The sequence below is a fragment of the Kogia breviceps genome, chromosome 4 (assembly GCF_026419965.1).
Source record: "Kogia breviceps isolate mKogBre1 chromosome 4, mKogBre1 haplotype 1, whole genome shotgun sequence".
NCBI lineage: Eukaryota > Metazoa > Chordata > Mammalia > Artiodactyla > Physeteridae > Kogia > Kogia breviceps.
The window spans coordinates 34,770,415-34,787,705 of record NC_081313.1 but is presented as its reverse complement, the minus strand read 5'-3'; the positions used below and the strand labels follow the sequence as shown (position 1 = coordinate 34,787,705).

At 40.5% G+C, this 17,291-nt stretch overlaps 1 protein-coding gene across 6 annotated transcripts in view; it reads right to left on the bottom strand.

Moving 5' to 3' along the window:
- The window catches only part of GHR (growth hormone receptor), a 290,708-nt gene that overhangs the window by 252,636 nt on the left and 20,781 nt on the right, over nucleotides 1–17,291 (bottom strand). Inside the window, exon 3 of one of the 6 annotated variants that reach the window (XM_067030930.1) lies at nucleotides 10,290–10,388. The exons of the other annotated variants lie outside the window; for them this stretch is intronic. The gene's annotated coding sequence lies outside the window, so the exon portion shown is untranslated. The remainder of the gene's footprint in view (nucleotides 1–10,289; nucleotides 10,389–17,291) is intronic. 6 annotated transcript variants of the gene reach the window in all.

Sequence of the window (17,291 nt, the reverse complement as noted above, 5' to 3'; positions counted from 1 at the left end):
TGTAGGATGGAGGTGAGGAATTAGTGAAAAGCTAGCTGAGTTGTACCAGGCCCACGTGAAGCTAGTTAGCATACCTTTCCGAATTAGCAGTCTTCTCGTGAGCTGCTTCTAAGTGTAATTTCCCTACATGGTAATAATGAGTCTATGTAAAACTCCATTCTGATCTTCACATAACCAGCTAGGGCCCTGGAAAGACAGCTTTAATATAATAAAGGGACTGTTTATATGTTTTATATATGTGTGCATGATGTGTATTTACATATGCATGTGTGTATGTATAGAATGAATCAAATTAAGCAAAAGAGAAAAGGTTTATCTGCATTAAAATTGGGGAGAAAATATACTGGAACAAAACTCAGACTCAGTGAAACCCATAACTCTGTGTGGTCCCGGGCAAGTTATGAAACATCTTCAGAGGTCATTTTTCTCTTCTGTAAAGTTGGACCTAGCATTCGTTTATTCAAACAACAAGGCAGGGGGAAAATGATATGTATACAAGTACACAGCATATTATGGTAAAGGCTATGATAAGGGTATTGATAATATATAGAATGCTTCAAGAACAATGAAGAATTAGCAACTAATTCTAAACAAGGACAACAGGGAAGGCTTCATGTTGAAGGTGCAGTTGAGCTAGACCCTAAGGAGTGAGAAAATTCAACAGATGGAGACCATACAGGTAGAGTGAGAAAGCCTGGGAATGGAACAGCCCAGCGTGGATTTGCAGATGCTAGATTGATGACAGAGGGATAGATCTTTTTCTAGCTCTAAGACTGATGTTTTTCGAACAACTTTCAGCAGCCTGAAAATAATGGGCAAATTTGATGGTGTAATTTTATCAACAGTTCATAAATACTGAAATTTGGGTAAAGGCTTATCTCAGAAATCTCCCTGGCTGTCTTTAAGGTAAAAGAACCAGGGATGTCAATTGTCCTCGGAGTGTCTAACCTTTCCATTTTCCATATTCCTGCCATGAGATTACAGGCATTTCTAGGGCCACTCGGCAGAACGTTGCTTGCCTCTTCGAAAAATAAACCTTGCTGCTCAGAGGCCAGAATTTAAATTGATTCCATCAGAGGAAAGGAAGAACACCCTACAGTGAACTTTTGATTAACCTTTTATAAGTGGGCCAACTTTTCATTCTCATAGTAAAATTCGTATATTGAATCTCTGGTAAAGAGCCCCTGCCAAGCACCCTTTTCCTGTCTTGGATCAGGCCTCAGAGGACCTGAGTGAGCAGAAAGCAGTTGTCCCCTTGAATTTAAAAGCAGTTCTGAGCTCTCCTCGGGGCAGCATGGTTTACATTTAAGGCAGAAGAGAAGCAGGCTGTGTATTTCTGGCAGAGAACACAAAGAAAGCATCTTTTCATTCTGATCAGATTTCATGATCCCAGGACTAAGGCAACAGGCTGATCAATCACAAAAATCAAACCTCCCTCTTCTGCAAAGTGTTTATTTCTGATCACTTTTTTACAACTTCTGCAAACCATCCACACTACCAGACTAAAAGGGCATCCTAACAGTAGACACCTGTGACCCTACTTAAGGTGAAGTATGAATCATATTTTCAGTTAATGAATTGTATACCATGTACATGAGGAGTCTTGAAAGTTTAGTCCAAAGAACGGCATTTCACTGAGTTCTGAGTTCCCATGGAATGAGTCACATACCTGTCTATAAAGATGCCTTTTCTGGGATCTTTAAGGATGTCCACAGCATGAAAACTCCAAAGGGCCACGAACTCCCCAGCGCAGGGTGTTTAGGATATGCCTTTACCACCATTAATCAGCCTACATGCTGCCGGCAGGTATTAAGCACCTATGCTGTGCTGAGCACAGAGACAGCCACTGCCGGTTCTAAACACAAGATAAAAATCGGAGTCAAATCCTACCCCTGGAATATAGCCCAGGATTACAATATAGCCAACAATTACAATTGTTGGTTTTTAATCATTTTTCTGACAGCGCTCTGACAGAATGGCAGTGTTTCAATTTTGAGAGTTCAGATCTGGGTGAACTGATCAAACAGCTGCTCGACCTGTCTTTATGTTAATGATACCGTTTTAGACACCAGCTAAGACTGCCTTCCGTTTGTAAGTTTTTCCCAGTTCTTGCTACATCACTTGGCCTCATTAAATGGGCATCACTTTGAGATTTGGTTCCCTTCCCGAACATATTAACTAGGTATCATTTGGGAAGCAGCTGATATCATGAATGATTACCCCTTTCCTCAATAATCTTTATCACTGTCAATAAGATATTTATTTTGAATGTTATGAAGAAACTTTTTACATGTCCAAATAAAATACATCTTTAAGATCTCACAGAGTTCATAAACTCACAGATGGGGCTGAAAGGAGCCTTTATTCACCAAGCTCAGGCTCCTTGGACAGACTTCTCATTTGCAAACTGTGTACTCGGACAATTAAAAAGAGAGTAAGTATGAATGCTAACAAGAACCACAAGTGTATGAGGAGAGATAGGAAGCAGCCAGAAAAGAGACCCTCGCCTCACAGGATTCCACTGACAGCCTATCAGAGACAGTACCCTGAAGCACTGTAAATTGCCTCCAATTTCGGCTGAATTTCTGTTGGCCGTATTTCTCCCTCAGATGGGAACTTTAGGAAAAGGTTTTATAATTATGTAAAGTAGCAGGGGAAAAAGGAGAATACAGTTAAACAACTTCTCTCTTCTATCAGCAGTTTCTCATTATTTTCATATTTAACTCATTGTCGATTTGCACTACTTTTAAGAATTCATGATTTTTAATTTTTTTTTTTTTTTTTTTTTTTTTTTTTTTTTTTTTTTTGCGGTACGCGGGCCATGCACCGCTGTGGCCTCTCCCGTTGCGGAGCACAGGCTCCAGACGCGCAGGCTCAGCGGCCATGGCTCACGGGCCCAGCCGCTCCGCGGCATGTGGGATCTTCCCGGACCAGGACACAAACCCGCGTCCCCTGCATCGGCAGGCGGACTCTCAACCACTGCGCCACCAGGGAAGCCCATGATTTTTAATATTTAATCTGATGTATTTCTCTTAACCAAAATACATAAAATTATACCATGCAAAGGACATTCCTATTCAAAACAGACCTTAAAGATGAGGGAAAAATAGCTCTGTTTCCCACTGTCAGAGAGGAATACAGATCCCAGTTCACTTTTACTCACATCTCTGACGTTTTGGCTAACTCTGCTACAGAGGTAATTTCTGATTCGTTACTCACTGCATTCCTAACCCAGGCGAAGATCCATGCTTGTAATGCCTGAAACTTACACAACTTGGAGGACCCTTTTTTTTTAAAAAAAACACCCAATTACATATACAAAAATGCCCATGATCAAATCACTTCAGTGCCACCCACCCGAAGGCAAGCACAAAGGAGGGAAAGTTGAATTGGAAGGAGGGAGTGACTTTAATCAATTATGGTTGAAATACATTATATTTTGCAGTGTTTACCAAAAAAACGACCATGACAACACATTGCTAGGATCCCTCCCAGGACTTTGGAAGGGGCTTGTGCAACAAGTGAGGGGCGCTGAGCCTTCAGTTTCTACAGCATCACACCATACCTGCCCCTGCTCGTACCCTCAATCTCCGCTGCCTGCATTACAGCCCACCGAGGGGGAAATTCCAGTCCAAGAATAAGCCTAACTCTCTTTACTGGTTCCCCTTAACCCTGAGAAAGACTTAAATTCTCAAAAGAGAAATAATAAATCAAAGTCAAAAAGTGAAAAAAATTGTAGAAAATTAAAATATTGTTCCTAAAAATACAGGATCTCAGCCCTCAAAATACTACTCACACCTCCTTCATGGTCTTGTCTGAGCATCCAATAGGGTTCATACTACCATAATGTTCTCCTTCACAGAAGGTTACCTTTAGTGATCAAAATTCACTTCACTCTTAAAAAAACAGGAACTTAAGTTCAAAGAGGATCTTTTATTGCAGTTCTCAGCTCAGGTCAGAGAAATAATGCTTCCTTCAGAAATAACTTGCCAAAGACCTCTGCCTGCTTCCGGGGCTATCTGCAACACCTCCCACAGAAGGTGTCTTACAAAGGTCCAGTCCTGGCTACACCCAGTAAGTGACTGGCTCTCCCTGACAGCAGCTGGAGCACATCGCCCCCTAGACCAGGCACTTCCACAGTCAGAAGACAGGCCCTCTCAGAAGCAACGCTGGTGGGCAGACATGTTTCAGTAGAACATTCTAGTCCATTTACCAGCTTTCTGAGCTCTGCCCAAGAATATGCCCTCATCTTCAGAATGCACGTGGTGCAATACACCTCATTAGGTTCTGGTTATGACCTACGATGTATCCAATAAGACCCAGAAAGCAAATTCTTTCCAGCCACAGAGAAATCTGATCTTTACGACATTCATACCTCTCCCGCTTAAAGGAACTGTTTCACTCTTAGCCTCAACTGCTTATATGGCAAAAATCATGCTGATGGTCACAGCAATTCATCCAGTCTTTAGTCACACACTGACTTTTAACAGTATTCAGAGTAACCAGCGTAAGGGCAGCACTGGAGGTGACATCCGAGTCATGAAATCACTTATATTTCAGATACTTAGAATGTACAGAACCTCCGAGGTGATCTGGTTGAACCTCCCATACAGGAGTAGAACTCTAGTCCCCAGGGCTCAGAAGCTTGTTCGTCTGGCTGTAAATGAAGAGATCTACTCTCAGAGATCCCCTGCTTATATGGCAGGCCATTTCCTTGGAGTCTGATTTTAATGTTCAGAAAATCTTCCTTATATTTTTCCACTTCTAGGCCTTAGTCCCTCATCTATCACTCCTACTCTGGAAGAGCCGAGAATAACCCTCTTCTGTGGAATATATATATATATATATATATATATATATATATATATATATATACACATATATATATACACATGAACATTACTCAGCCATAAAAAGAATGAAATAATGCCATTTGCAGCAACATGGATAGATCTAGAAATTATCATACTAAGTGAAGTAAGACAGAAAGAGAAAGACAAATACCATATGATATCACTTACATGTGGAATCTAAAATATGACACAAATGAACATATCTATGAAACAGTAACAGGCTCACAGACATAGAGAACAGACTTGTGGTCGCCAAAGGGGATGGGGAAGGGGGATGGAGGAGAGAAGGATTGGGAGTTTGGGATTAGCAGAGGCAAACTATTATACATAGAATGGATAAACCACAAGGTCCTACTGTACAGCACAGGGAACTATATGAAATATCCTGTGGCAAACGATAATGAGAAAAGAATATATATATATATGTATAACTGAATCACTTTGCTGTACAGCACAAATTAACACTGTAAATCAACTATACTTCAGTAGAATTTAAAAAAAAAGAATAACCCTCCTCTTCTTACTCCACAATGACAGTCCTTTTAACCCTTATGAACAACATATCAAGTTCCACTGAGGCAGCTAATTCTCTTTATACTGTTAACCATTTGGCATGGTTTCTTGCCCTTTCACTCTTCTGGCACCGCCTTCTCAATGTCCTCAATATCCTTCTTAAAGCATTTCACCTATATCTGAAACCATTAACCTAGATGTGGTCTGACTATGCATATTTGTACCAGATACCTCTATTTTTGTGCAACAGCATTTGTACAATCCACAGTTGCGCTAATGCGGGGGGTTTGGAATAGGCCAAACTCTTGGTTCAAATTAAGCTCATGTCCAATTACATTTAAAACAAGAACATTCTTTAAACTAGGTTCTCTAAGAAGAGAATATCATGTCTCCAAAAGTAGTTAAAGCATCTTACAATGATCCTCTTCCAATAGATGTTTAAAGGATGGAATCCCATCATAATCCATCTATTGACCTTTTGCAGTTTTCCAACCTAAGGTCAGCAAACTCATCTTCAAATTCTGCTAAATGCTATACCATTAGAATAGCTAAATGCTATTCTGTACCATGCTATACACAGAAGTTGTCCTATAATTTAAGACAAGAGAGTCATCAGTGGAATGGTCACCAGCCCTAAAAAAAAAAAAAAAAGACATCTTGCCCAGGTTAAGTAAATGTTCTATAAATCTCTTTTATATTTGTATCATTATCTCCACAATGTTAACATAGTGCCAAAGGCCCATAGTAAGCACTAAATGATTACTTATTGACTAAGCCACTGGATAAATAAATCATTAGTTCCCATGCTCCCACCCTCCCTTTAATAATGTTGATTGGTTTTCATCAGGGTATTTCATTCCCCACAGCACTCTTAAGAGCTATAGTTCTCCACTAGGACACTGGGCAATGAAAGTATTCTTGTCTCCACCACTGACTGACTCTGTTACGTTAGAAACATGTGAGAGCCTCTCAAGACCCTTGTCTCCTCCATCTGAACAACAATCCCAACATCAAGTATTTAAACACAGACATGGAGTACATACAATGGACCAGGCATAGTTCCAGGCACTTAACAAATATTAATTCATTTAATCCTCAGGAAAACTAGACTGAGGGACAGAAAGGTTAACTAATACAGCCAGGGACTGTATAGCTAGCAAGTGGTGGAGCTGGGCTTTGAACCTAGGCAGTCTGCTTCTTCCATATGCGCACTTACCTGCAATTCCATACTCTCTACACATGATCCAACGGCACAACATTTGGGTAGTAAGGAAGGTCACTGACCACACTCCTTACATAATAAGTGAATTTTGCTTGATTTTCCATTAGTTCTTCAGATAGTAGCTTCTCCTTTCAGTCATATTTCTTAAGTCACTAACCAACGGAAAAAATATCACTAAGATCCAACTCCTTAAACATAGAGTGGATGCAAATGCCTTGAATTGATTTGGATTCCTTCCAGTCACCACTGTTGGAAGTATTTACCCAAAATGTTAAGGACCATGAGAGCCAGTTGACCTATTGCCAGAACAAGAGCAAATCAAAAAAGGGCTACACCGGGCACCAGGAATCTGAGGGAAAAGGGAAAACACATTTCCTAGGAAAAACATCAAGATGCAGACTATTCCAGAGCTGAGCACCGGCCCAGTTGAAGGTAGGGACAGAAAGGTCCTCAAATATTTGCAGGCAGCTTACAAAAGTATAAACAGAAACTCCTAACCTCACAAATAAGCAATCTCAGGACCTGCTACCTTGCTCCAGGCTTCTCCCCACACACATTCCCAGTGAGTCTGCTGGAGCTCAATAGATATTCTCAGTGCATTATCCTAATAGGTTCGATGCAATGAATTTTTGAAAAATAATTAAAGCCAGTCCACAAAAGCTATAAACAAACTCCTCAAGAATGTGGGGTGATAGGCAAAGAAGGAAATGCAAGTTGGAAGGCAAAATGGTCACAGAAGCAGCTCTACTGAGTGGTATTTTTTTACTCCAAATTTAGATTCAAACTGAATTCAGTATTCCTTCAGCTGAATAAGAGATACGCAGAACTACTTGAAACCAGAGCCCTAAGGGGCAGGGGACGTTTCTGTTTTACAATGAACCTCACAGAAGGCGAGATCTTTCAGTCTAGGACTAAGGTCTGTGGCAAACTCGTCTCAAAGTTAAGGCTTCCTCTCTAGAAAGTTTAGGTCTGAAAGGAGTGTATGGTGATTAGCTCTAATCATCAGGAAGGCACTGATGGGCTTTGGAATGACCAAAACTCACATTTCATTTGAATGAGGCAGCAATGGGATACAAATAGAACATCTGCATCCTACTACAGTTATAGGTGGAATGACCCACCAGATTCTGAAGGAAATCTGTTGGGAATACAAATATGAATTTGGATTCTCTTTTTTTTTGCGGTGCGCGGGCCTCTCTCTATTGTGGCCTCTCCCGTTGCGGAGCACAGGCTCCGGACGCGCAGGCTCAGCGGCCATGGCTCACGGGCCCAGCCGCTCCGCAGCACGTGGGATCCTCCCGGACCGGGGCACGAACCCGTGTCCCCTGCCTCGGCAGGCGGACTCTCAACCACTGAGCCACCAGGGAAGCCCTGGATTCTCATATTTTGCTAATTGAAATATTCTTCTGATATATTAGATGAAAAGAAAGAGCAGTTAATTGTAAGACATGGTTTTGAGCAAATAAGCAATATACATGCATATATGTTTACGCATGTATGCATTTACACACACACACATACTCCTCCCCACCCCCATTTAGGAGGTGAGACTATTAGGTTGTTGAGACAGGCTAACTCTCAACATGCTTTTCTGAAAGACAAAAGGAATATTCGTCCCCGCTGAATACTTTCCCAGTTACTTTCTGGGAACTTTCCAGAAAGTAACTCACACTGAAAAAAAAATCTGTAAACAGCTAGAAGATGAAGCAACAGCCCAGGTAAAGTCCAAACTTGGAACTCAAACACAGCTTATGCTTATGTTCTGGTACCAACAGGTCTATTTCTCAGTTCTGCGGGTGACGCTGAGATCAGAGGAATCACGTCTAAGGATGTCCTGGGTCTCTGGGTCCAGGGAGCCTCCTCTCGGTGCTGCACTGGGCCTGCGAGTCTGGCTGTTCCTATTGTCAGGGGAATGAGGGTTCTAGGAAGATGCCTGAATACTGGCCAGAGGGGAAGGTCTCGTGAGGCTCTAAGACAAGGTGCTTGGACCTGGCTGGCAGAGGCAAGGGTGGCAGAAGTACTGGCAAGGAGAACGTGGGCCCTTTCCCTGCCACCGTGAGACTCCTTTCTCTCTCTCTCTCTCTCTCTGGCATCTCCTTCAGTATAGGCTGAGACAGATAATGGATTGGTCTGTCAAAGTAGACCATACTAGACGTGAATAGGTCTAAGCCTCAATCTCCTTATCTGTAAAGTAGAGATAATTTTAACCATCTCTCCCATTTCAAAAGCTTGCCGTGAAAATCCCAACAGGTACAATTCACCTGCTGCAGACTGAATGTTTGTGTTCCCCTCAAATTCAAATACTGAAACCGAATGCCCAATATGATTGTATTTGGGGGCGAGGCCTTTGAGAGGTGATAAGGTCAGGAGCATGGAACCCCCACGAGTAGGATCAATGCCCACACGAAGGAGACCCCATAGAGCTCCCTGGCCCCTTCTGCTACCTGAGGACAAAGAAAGGAGATGGCTGCCTAGGAACCAGGAAGAGAACTTGCCAGCTCCTTGATCTTGGACTTCCCAGCCTACAGAACTGTGAGAAGTTTATTATTTATAAGCCACTGGGCCTGTGGTTCTGTGACAGCAGCCCAAATGGGTTAAGACAACACCCTCCCACCACCTTACCTCCTTCACCAACCGTTCACAGATCATACATATATGGAATATCTTCCTTTTCCCACTCTTCCCATCAGGCTATCATAAGTTCCCTGGACCAACCTCTCCCAATGAAAAGGGGGAGAGTAATTTGTTAGAAGACAACAGGCAATATTTATCTTGTCTCAAACTTCCAAAACTGCCCCTTTCCCAGGATAAGAGAGGCCTCTTTCTAGAACAAAGTTATTTGGAACTAGCATTTAATTTGTCATAAAGTCAGAATTAAATGATTGCATTTATAGACTTCAAAAGTTCATATTGAAATTTACCTTATCCAACATTTACAGACATATTTTCAAGAAACCTGTTCCTAAAAATCATTACATTCAGTATAAGAAAAACACTGTCCAAAGTTACTCCTCTGGCTTTGCCAACCTGACAGCTGCCTCTGGACCCAGCTGTTCTGCTTTTAATTCAGGTGCTCATTATTAACCAACATAATTCCATTCCTTTTCACCATATCTAACTTAGGCTCTGTGTCACACAGCACCTACTGTCCCAGCACTATTTACAGAATTCTCTATTTTCAAGAAGGTCACAAAGTTGCTCAATTGGCAACAGGGAACAATTATTCCTGGAAAGAGAATCTTTTCCTGCTTCATTTTTTCATCATTTTCCCCCAAATAAGTACATCCCAGTGTACCTAGTGTACCTTTTCAGTCTGCTTAATTTACTCACTTGGGTCACTATGACCTAGTTACTTCTAGTCTGGAAAGAAAAATCAGATTATTTTACTTGTAGTGGAGAAGACAGAAGATGCTCATAATGACAGACATTAGCAAGTGCATTGTGTGTGTGTATAGACACTCATAACTGAGAATATTACCTCTGCCAAGGACTCTAGGAATCGCCTAGTTCAACCCTCTTTGACCCCATCATACACTTGGCAAAACTGAGGCAACGTGGCTGAGACATCCCTGGTCTGCTCTTCCTTCAGCCTGTCAGCACACAACCACAGAACGTGGTCATGACCCTCCTGCTTTCCCTCTGCTTCACACTTGCTTTGTTCCTTTCTCTTGACTAGGTCCATATTTTACCTGCATTCTTACCTGCGTCATCTATCACCTTCCAGAGACCTCATTCACACGAGGCAGCTGAGCTTTTCACACAGGTGTTTCTGATGAGAGCCCCACTCTCGTTCTCTAAAACTTCCAAAGTAAAAAGAAACTTGCAACTCAATGCTGCAGATGAAGCAAAGGGGCAGTTTCCATTGGAACAAGGAGAGAAAGCTAATTTGAGTCAGAATGTCAACTCTATTCATTATTAGAACCTGGACACCCACAGCAGTGCTGGCACATCATTAATTCTCAATAAACACCAATGCAGATTCCTGAGGAACTCCGAGGACAAGTAGCCAACAGCAGGTAGCAGACGATGAAGGCAAACTGCATCAGAAGTCAAAGACCTGGAATCTAGTATTAGCTCTGAATGTGCTATGAGCAAATTTTTTCCTTGTTTAAAAAAATAAATCAATGGGATAAAAATACTAAATTACTTTTAAAATATTCTTTAAAAACTCTATGATAAATAGGATAAAATATATAAATTACAGCTATAGGCTGAAAAGTCTCTGAAGAGGTTTGTGTTCCAGCCAACCACCTCTCCTTTATTTCGTATTTCCAGAAAGATGACTATCCCATGTGGAAAACTTCCAGGAAAATATTTTAGTTTAAACTAAGATTTTAGTTTAAGAAAAAGCTCAGATTTAACCAAAAAATGTATGTTTATACTGCTGTTAATCAATGTAGGATTTAAAAAAACGATTGTCAAATTCTACAATCCTCATTATCTTGGAATGTAATTTTATTTTCAATGCAAGTATTAAAAGATATGGCCAATATGGCATAAGAACATTTTCCCTGAAGTCATATCATTGACTAAGTCATTAAGCTTGTCTACTGTGCTTCTCTCTAAATATACATTTATAGCAGGACTTGATTAGCTTTCTACCAAGAAATACTTATCTCTCATTCACCAGGACTCCTTCTTTATTTTAGTAATTTATTTTTGTTTTTTATTTATTTATTTTTTTGCGGTACGCGGGCCTCTCACTATTGTGGCCTCTCCCGTTGCGGAGCACAGGCTCCGGATGCGCAGGCTCAGCGGCCATGGCTCACGGGCCCAGCCGCTCCGCGGCTTGTGGGATCTTCCCGGACCGGGACACTAATCTGTGTCCCCTGCAACGGCAGGAGGACTCGCAACCACTGCGCCACCAGGGAAGCCCCTATTTTAGTAATTTTTAATGGAAAAGTAAATGAAACATTATTATATAAATGTTTACAGAGATGACAGTAATTTTATTATAAATTAAATAAGGAAAAGGTTAAATAAATCATTTAAAATCATGACTTTTCCCCTTACTTTTTTATAAGGTAGTCTTTAAACAGTTATCAGTGTAATATTGAAACTAAGTAATCATGAGTTATTTTCTGGAAATTTCTTTGTTTTTCAAAAGCTTAAGTTAGATGCTATGTTTAGCACATTCTAGTTTTCCATTTCAGAAACGTGTTTTGTGAATAGCTACACCTCCCTAACAAAAAACTATACAATAGGAAGTGTTGGCATTTCACCCTTCTATCCTTTTCGGATTTGAGGGCCTCACTATATATACACATGTGTTCTTAAACACACTTTTGTCGTCAAATATCTAAAACAAAGTACTCAGTCTCATAACCACAATAAGCCAGACACAAAGGAAGAAACCTGCTCTCAATAATAAGGAATTGACTGTAACCTTACACAAGGCAAATATTTGGGAATCTCATTACCTATTAGAAAATAGGTCTACTATGGGGGAAACTAGTTTACATATTATGACAAAATAGCTTAAATTTATATCTGAATTAATAAAATTATTAAAAATTTAAAGTCTCCTCCCTTACATCTTTATTGGGTGCAAAAGTAAAAAAAAAAAAAATCCCAACCAAGTATTATTTTAATTTAGCTTCATTTTAGTAAGCGACTTCATAATTCCCATGGTCATGCTAAATACTTATGACTCAGAGAGTCCAGGTTGAAACACTGAAATCATTCTAACGACAGAAACAGAGCTATGACCTGTAACAGACTGACAAGAGAAAACCAACAATTCAAATAAGCCCTATACACAGTAATTCCCAGTTTCTTCGTTCAAGTCAGTGTGTTTGGATTGGAAAGGTGAGCATTAGACTGACCACTCTTTTTTTTTTTGGGGGGGGACGCTGTGTTGGGCCTTTGTTGCTGTGTGTGGGCTTCCTCTAGTTGCGGTAAGCGGGGGCTACTCTTCGTCGTGGTGCGCTTCTCATGGTGGTGGCTTCTCTTGTTGTGGAGCACGGACTCTAAGTGCATAGGCTTCAACAATTGTGGCTCACAGGCTCAGTAGTTGTGGCTCGCAGGCTCTAGAGCACAGGCTCAGGAGTTGTGGTGCACGGGCTTAGTTGCTCCGTGGCATGTGGGATCTTCCCGGACCAGGGCTCGAACCCGTGTCTCTTGCAATGGGAGGCGGATTCTTAACCACTGCGCCACCAGGGAAGCTCAACCACTCATTTTTAAGATCTGATTTCCAAAATATGGCCCTGAACAGTTTCATCAGAATTTACCTCTTATTAGGCAGCTCTTGGTCCCTGGGTCCCAGGCCTCTGACAAAAAGAGGAAGCCTGCGTACCAGAAGGATTATTTCTTTAACCGCTTAGGTGTCTGAGTTGCGGGTGGTATGCCAGAGGCAAAGTCTTGAAGAAGCTAAGACTCATCGCCTGTGCTTTTCCACTCTTCAGCTGGTTCCCACCAGTCTCTTCTGCTAGCACCCCACCTCCCTAAGGTTTGATGTTTGCACCTCACTTTCCCTGGATGAGATCTTCATGCATTTCTTTTCCTTTCTTCATGTTCCCTTCCATAAATACTCAGACAGCTCTGGTGATGACGCCAACACTGAGCTAGGTGCTGAAGGCAGAGTTGGAACCAGACACACACAGTCCCACCCTCATGCTGCTGGGGGAAAGACAAACGTGAATTAAGTAATCATAGAGATAAACATATAGCCAGTCAAGGATACGGAGGAAAGGCCTCCCTAAAGAAATGACAATTGAACTGACAGTCATTACATAAGGGGGACACAGTGGGGAGCATAGTGAGGTGCAGAGTCTAAGGACCCGAAAGAAGATAGATGTGGCCACTGCCAAAAAGGAGGGTTGTAATATGAAGCTGAAGAGGTAAACAGGTGCCAGACCACATGGCTTGGAGGAAAATGGTAAAGATTTATTCTAAGAACACTGAGGAACAACCAAAGAATTTTATGCAGATAATGAAATAATGAGGTCTAAATTTAGAAAAAGGTTGCTGTCACCAAATGTGGTGAACAGAGAGAATGAGGGAGATGGCAAAATTCATCCAGCCAACCTGCCTGTCAGCCAAACAAAGCTTAAACCTCACAACAAAACCATTTTGCAAGGTTGAAGAAAAAAGTAATGTGCTTATATGGCTAGTAAATGGTAGAGCCAGAATCTGAAATTTTAAGTAACTTACTTACCTATCTACTAAATTTAAGTATCTGCTTATATGGTGGTGGTATTTTAGTCTGCTTGGCTGCCACACAAAATACCACAGACTAGGTGGCTTAAACAACAGAAAGTTATTTCTCACAGTTCTGGAGGCTGGAAGTCCAAGGCCAAGGTGCTAGCCAATTCTGTTCCTGGTGAGAACTCTGTCTTGCAGATGGCTGCCTTCCCACTATGTCCCTCAGGTGTCAGAGAGAGAGCTCTGGTGTCTCTTCCTCTTCTTATAAGGTCACCAGCCCTATTGGGTTAGGGCCCCACCCTTATGACCTCATTTGACCTTTATCACCTCCACACAGGCCCTATTTCCAAATACAGTCACACTGGGGATTAGGACTTCAACATATGGATTTTGGGGGGACACATATAGTCCATACATATCATGTGGGTAGGAAGTGATAAGAGTAGGATTTGAATAGAGGTCTCAAACGTCCATGACTGGTCTGCTTATCAAGCTGTTCTCTCAAAGTGGGAGATGTAGTAGTTTGAACTCCAAAAAGCTAGATCATCATTAGCGTGTTAAGACAATGGAACTTACTCATCAATCTCTAGCCCAGCCAGCAAACACAAAGAAGTAGTCCATCCATCTCACTGTGTTACTGCCATACTCCTTAGTCTTTCAATTTCTTCTTTACCTTGCCTACAGGCTCATAATATATGAAACTATTGGAATTTTTAACGAATATTATGTCAATTCCCCTGTCCACATTCACACCAGGGAGCAAAAGTTTAGTAAAAACCTTTAAAACACACAGTAATGACAACTGGCATTTAGCTTTTGAAACAGAAGTATTAACAAGTAGATAATTTATTATGTTGGATATAGTCAAAAGCCTAATTTATTAATGTCAAAAAACAGGCATTTGGTGGTGTGGTTTATAGAGCTTCTAGTTTGGCTTTTTTTTTTCAAGTTAGACATTACTAAAGAGGTTGGAAGTAAAATCCCTCTCCTTTAAGCAGAAATTTTCATTAACTGAGTTTAAACAAGATAAAACTTGTATTAATAAGTAACCTTTAAGAGACTTAAAATTATCTTGAAACCAACATAAACTTCACAAAACATACTAATTTCAAAAAAAAAAATTTAGGAGTTTTTATAAGTCTTTAAATAGAGAAGAGATTATAGAACTCAGCATTTATCCTTCACTATTTTCATAAGATTACTCAGAGTTAATATTGGTTTTGTATGTGCCAAACAGAATGTTATGAGAAAATTGTTTTAAAATAAATGTTTATTTTATCCTACAATATGAAAAACAAAAAAGTTTCTTGGGCAGCTAAAGCATTTACTGGAGAAGATTATATTTCCTGTTGTCATTGTTGAATTCACTACAGTAATTATATATAGCACTAGTTATAGTAAGTACGCGCACACACACCACGTACATATTCATATTTTTATGCATGTATGCATATGCATAGACACACAGGCGTATACATACTATATGTGCACACACTCTCACAGGGACGGAGACCTAGGAGTATGGACCCGTTTTCAGCTTTTTACTTTTAAAGGCTGCTATTTTTGCAACAAGATAATTAGTTATGACAAGCACACAACCACACATAAACAATGAAAGGCTCAACTTATTATTTAAATTACTTAATAGACAAGAGACATTGTGCCCCCATTATCCTCCTGCTCCCAACTAATCTTTCCCTCACATGTTAGTATGAGCTGTATAGGGGCAGAGTCACGTCATGTGTCAACTTAAGCATGAGCTATATAAAGGGCAGATTCACATCATGTGTCAACTTATTGCAGAGATTGAGTACATACAAGCAACCTTTCAGCACCGAAGAATAGACATGGCTTCAACAAGAGAAATTAAGCCATCACATTACCCATTCACACTGAAGAGAGCTTAGCGGCAGTTCCCTCTAGACAGCGTGGAAGGGGACCCCGCAGGCAACCAGTAGGAAAACAAAATCAACTTTCAGCCTGGGTTTCAGAGACAAATTGTCATTGTCTAGTCAATATAAAAATCTTTAATGGGATTAAATCCCTCAAATGGAAAAATCTCCACAGATTGCTGTTTTTAACAATCAACAATTCTTTAACAAAAGAATGTTCATCTCATATTCTGCATCACAGTGAATACATCCTACTTAAAATACACATGGGCAATTTCTAGAGTTGATGAAATACATTTCGTTCATTATCACATTTGATCCTGGAAATATCCCTATGGACTGAGGTCAGGTATATATTACCATCTTTTTCTAGCAAGGAGACTGGGGCACTGTCTCCCAGGGTCATGTGGATAATAAATAATTTGCTTGATATTTAATATACAACAGTGTGCCTTGTCTTTGTCAAAACCAATACACATTTGAATTTACCAAAAACTGCTAACAGACGTCTGGTTATACAGGTTAATGGATCTCACTTAACATAGCTCTGATATATGGGAAATCAAATAACTGGCTTTGAGCCTCATTGTTCCTCATCTATAAAACAGGAATAATAACAACATCTAGTTCATAGGAGAGTTGTGAGGAATAAATTGGATATTTATGAAAAGTACCTGGAACACTTCTGGCAGATAGTTAAATGCTACTTTCTATTACTGTCACCATATACAACATATATCATAGGTGTACAGCAGATTACTTTGATACATTTATATATTTGTATATGATTGCTAATAGTGATATTTATCACATTACACAATTATAGTACAATAGAATTGTCTATATTCACTGTGATGTGCATTAGATCTCTATGGCTTATTTACTTCTCTTTACCAGTTTATACTCTTAAGCACCATCACTCCTAGTGAAAAAAAATTTTTTTAAGGATTATTCAGTTTGGGCAAGAGGTTTTTCACAAACCAAGTACATATTTTCAATCTGTAAAAACTAAAATCCTATTAATTCAAATACACCCACTTAAATCTCACGATAGGCAGCTACCAATAAGCCATACAAATCAGTCCTTCCGCCCAGGTATTTGCTCTCAGGCAGACACAGCAAGGAGCCACAAGGAAGCCAAAGGAGAGTGAGATCCTCAAGAGGCTTCTGCAGCAAAAGGCTCACAGGAAAGTGAGTAAAATCTCTGATAATTGCCTCTCTGCTCCCTTGGGAGTGCCAGTCACATCCCAACTAATGAACCAGCTCTCAAACAAGAAAGAATGAAAAAGAAGGGGACAGCTTCATTAAAAATCCCAGGAAGGTGAATTAATCCCCTTCCTCCCCCTCCCTCTTGCCCCCAGCAGGTGTCCTGTACATAGTAGCACGTAGAGTTCTGCCCTGAATGCCACTCTCTCTCCTTCCACTGGACTCTGGGATTTTTCCATCTTCAAAGATTAAGTTCCCTTTGATTTAATATAACAACCAGCTTATGGATAAAGGTGCCATTTATTTGCACTAGTTTCCCTGCTTTGGAAACACACAATTTAAATAATTTGAGACTTTAGAGACCATCTAATTCAAATGAAAATGTCTTTCAAGGGCCAGGAAGGTAACACAAATAAACGAAGTGGGCCACGTAGAAACTGGGGTTTACTTTGTTGAATTTTT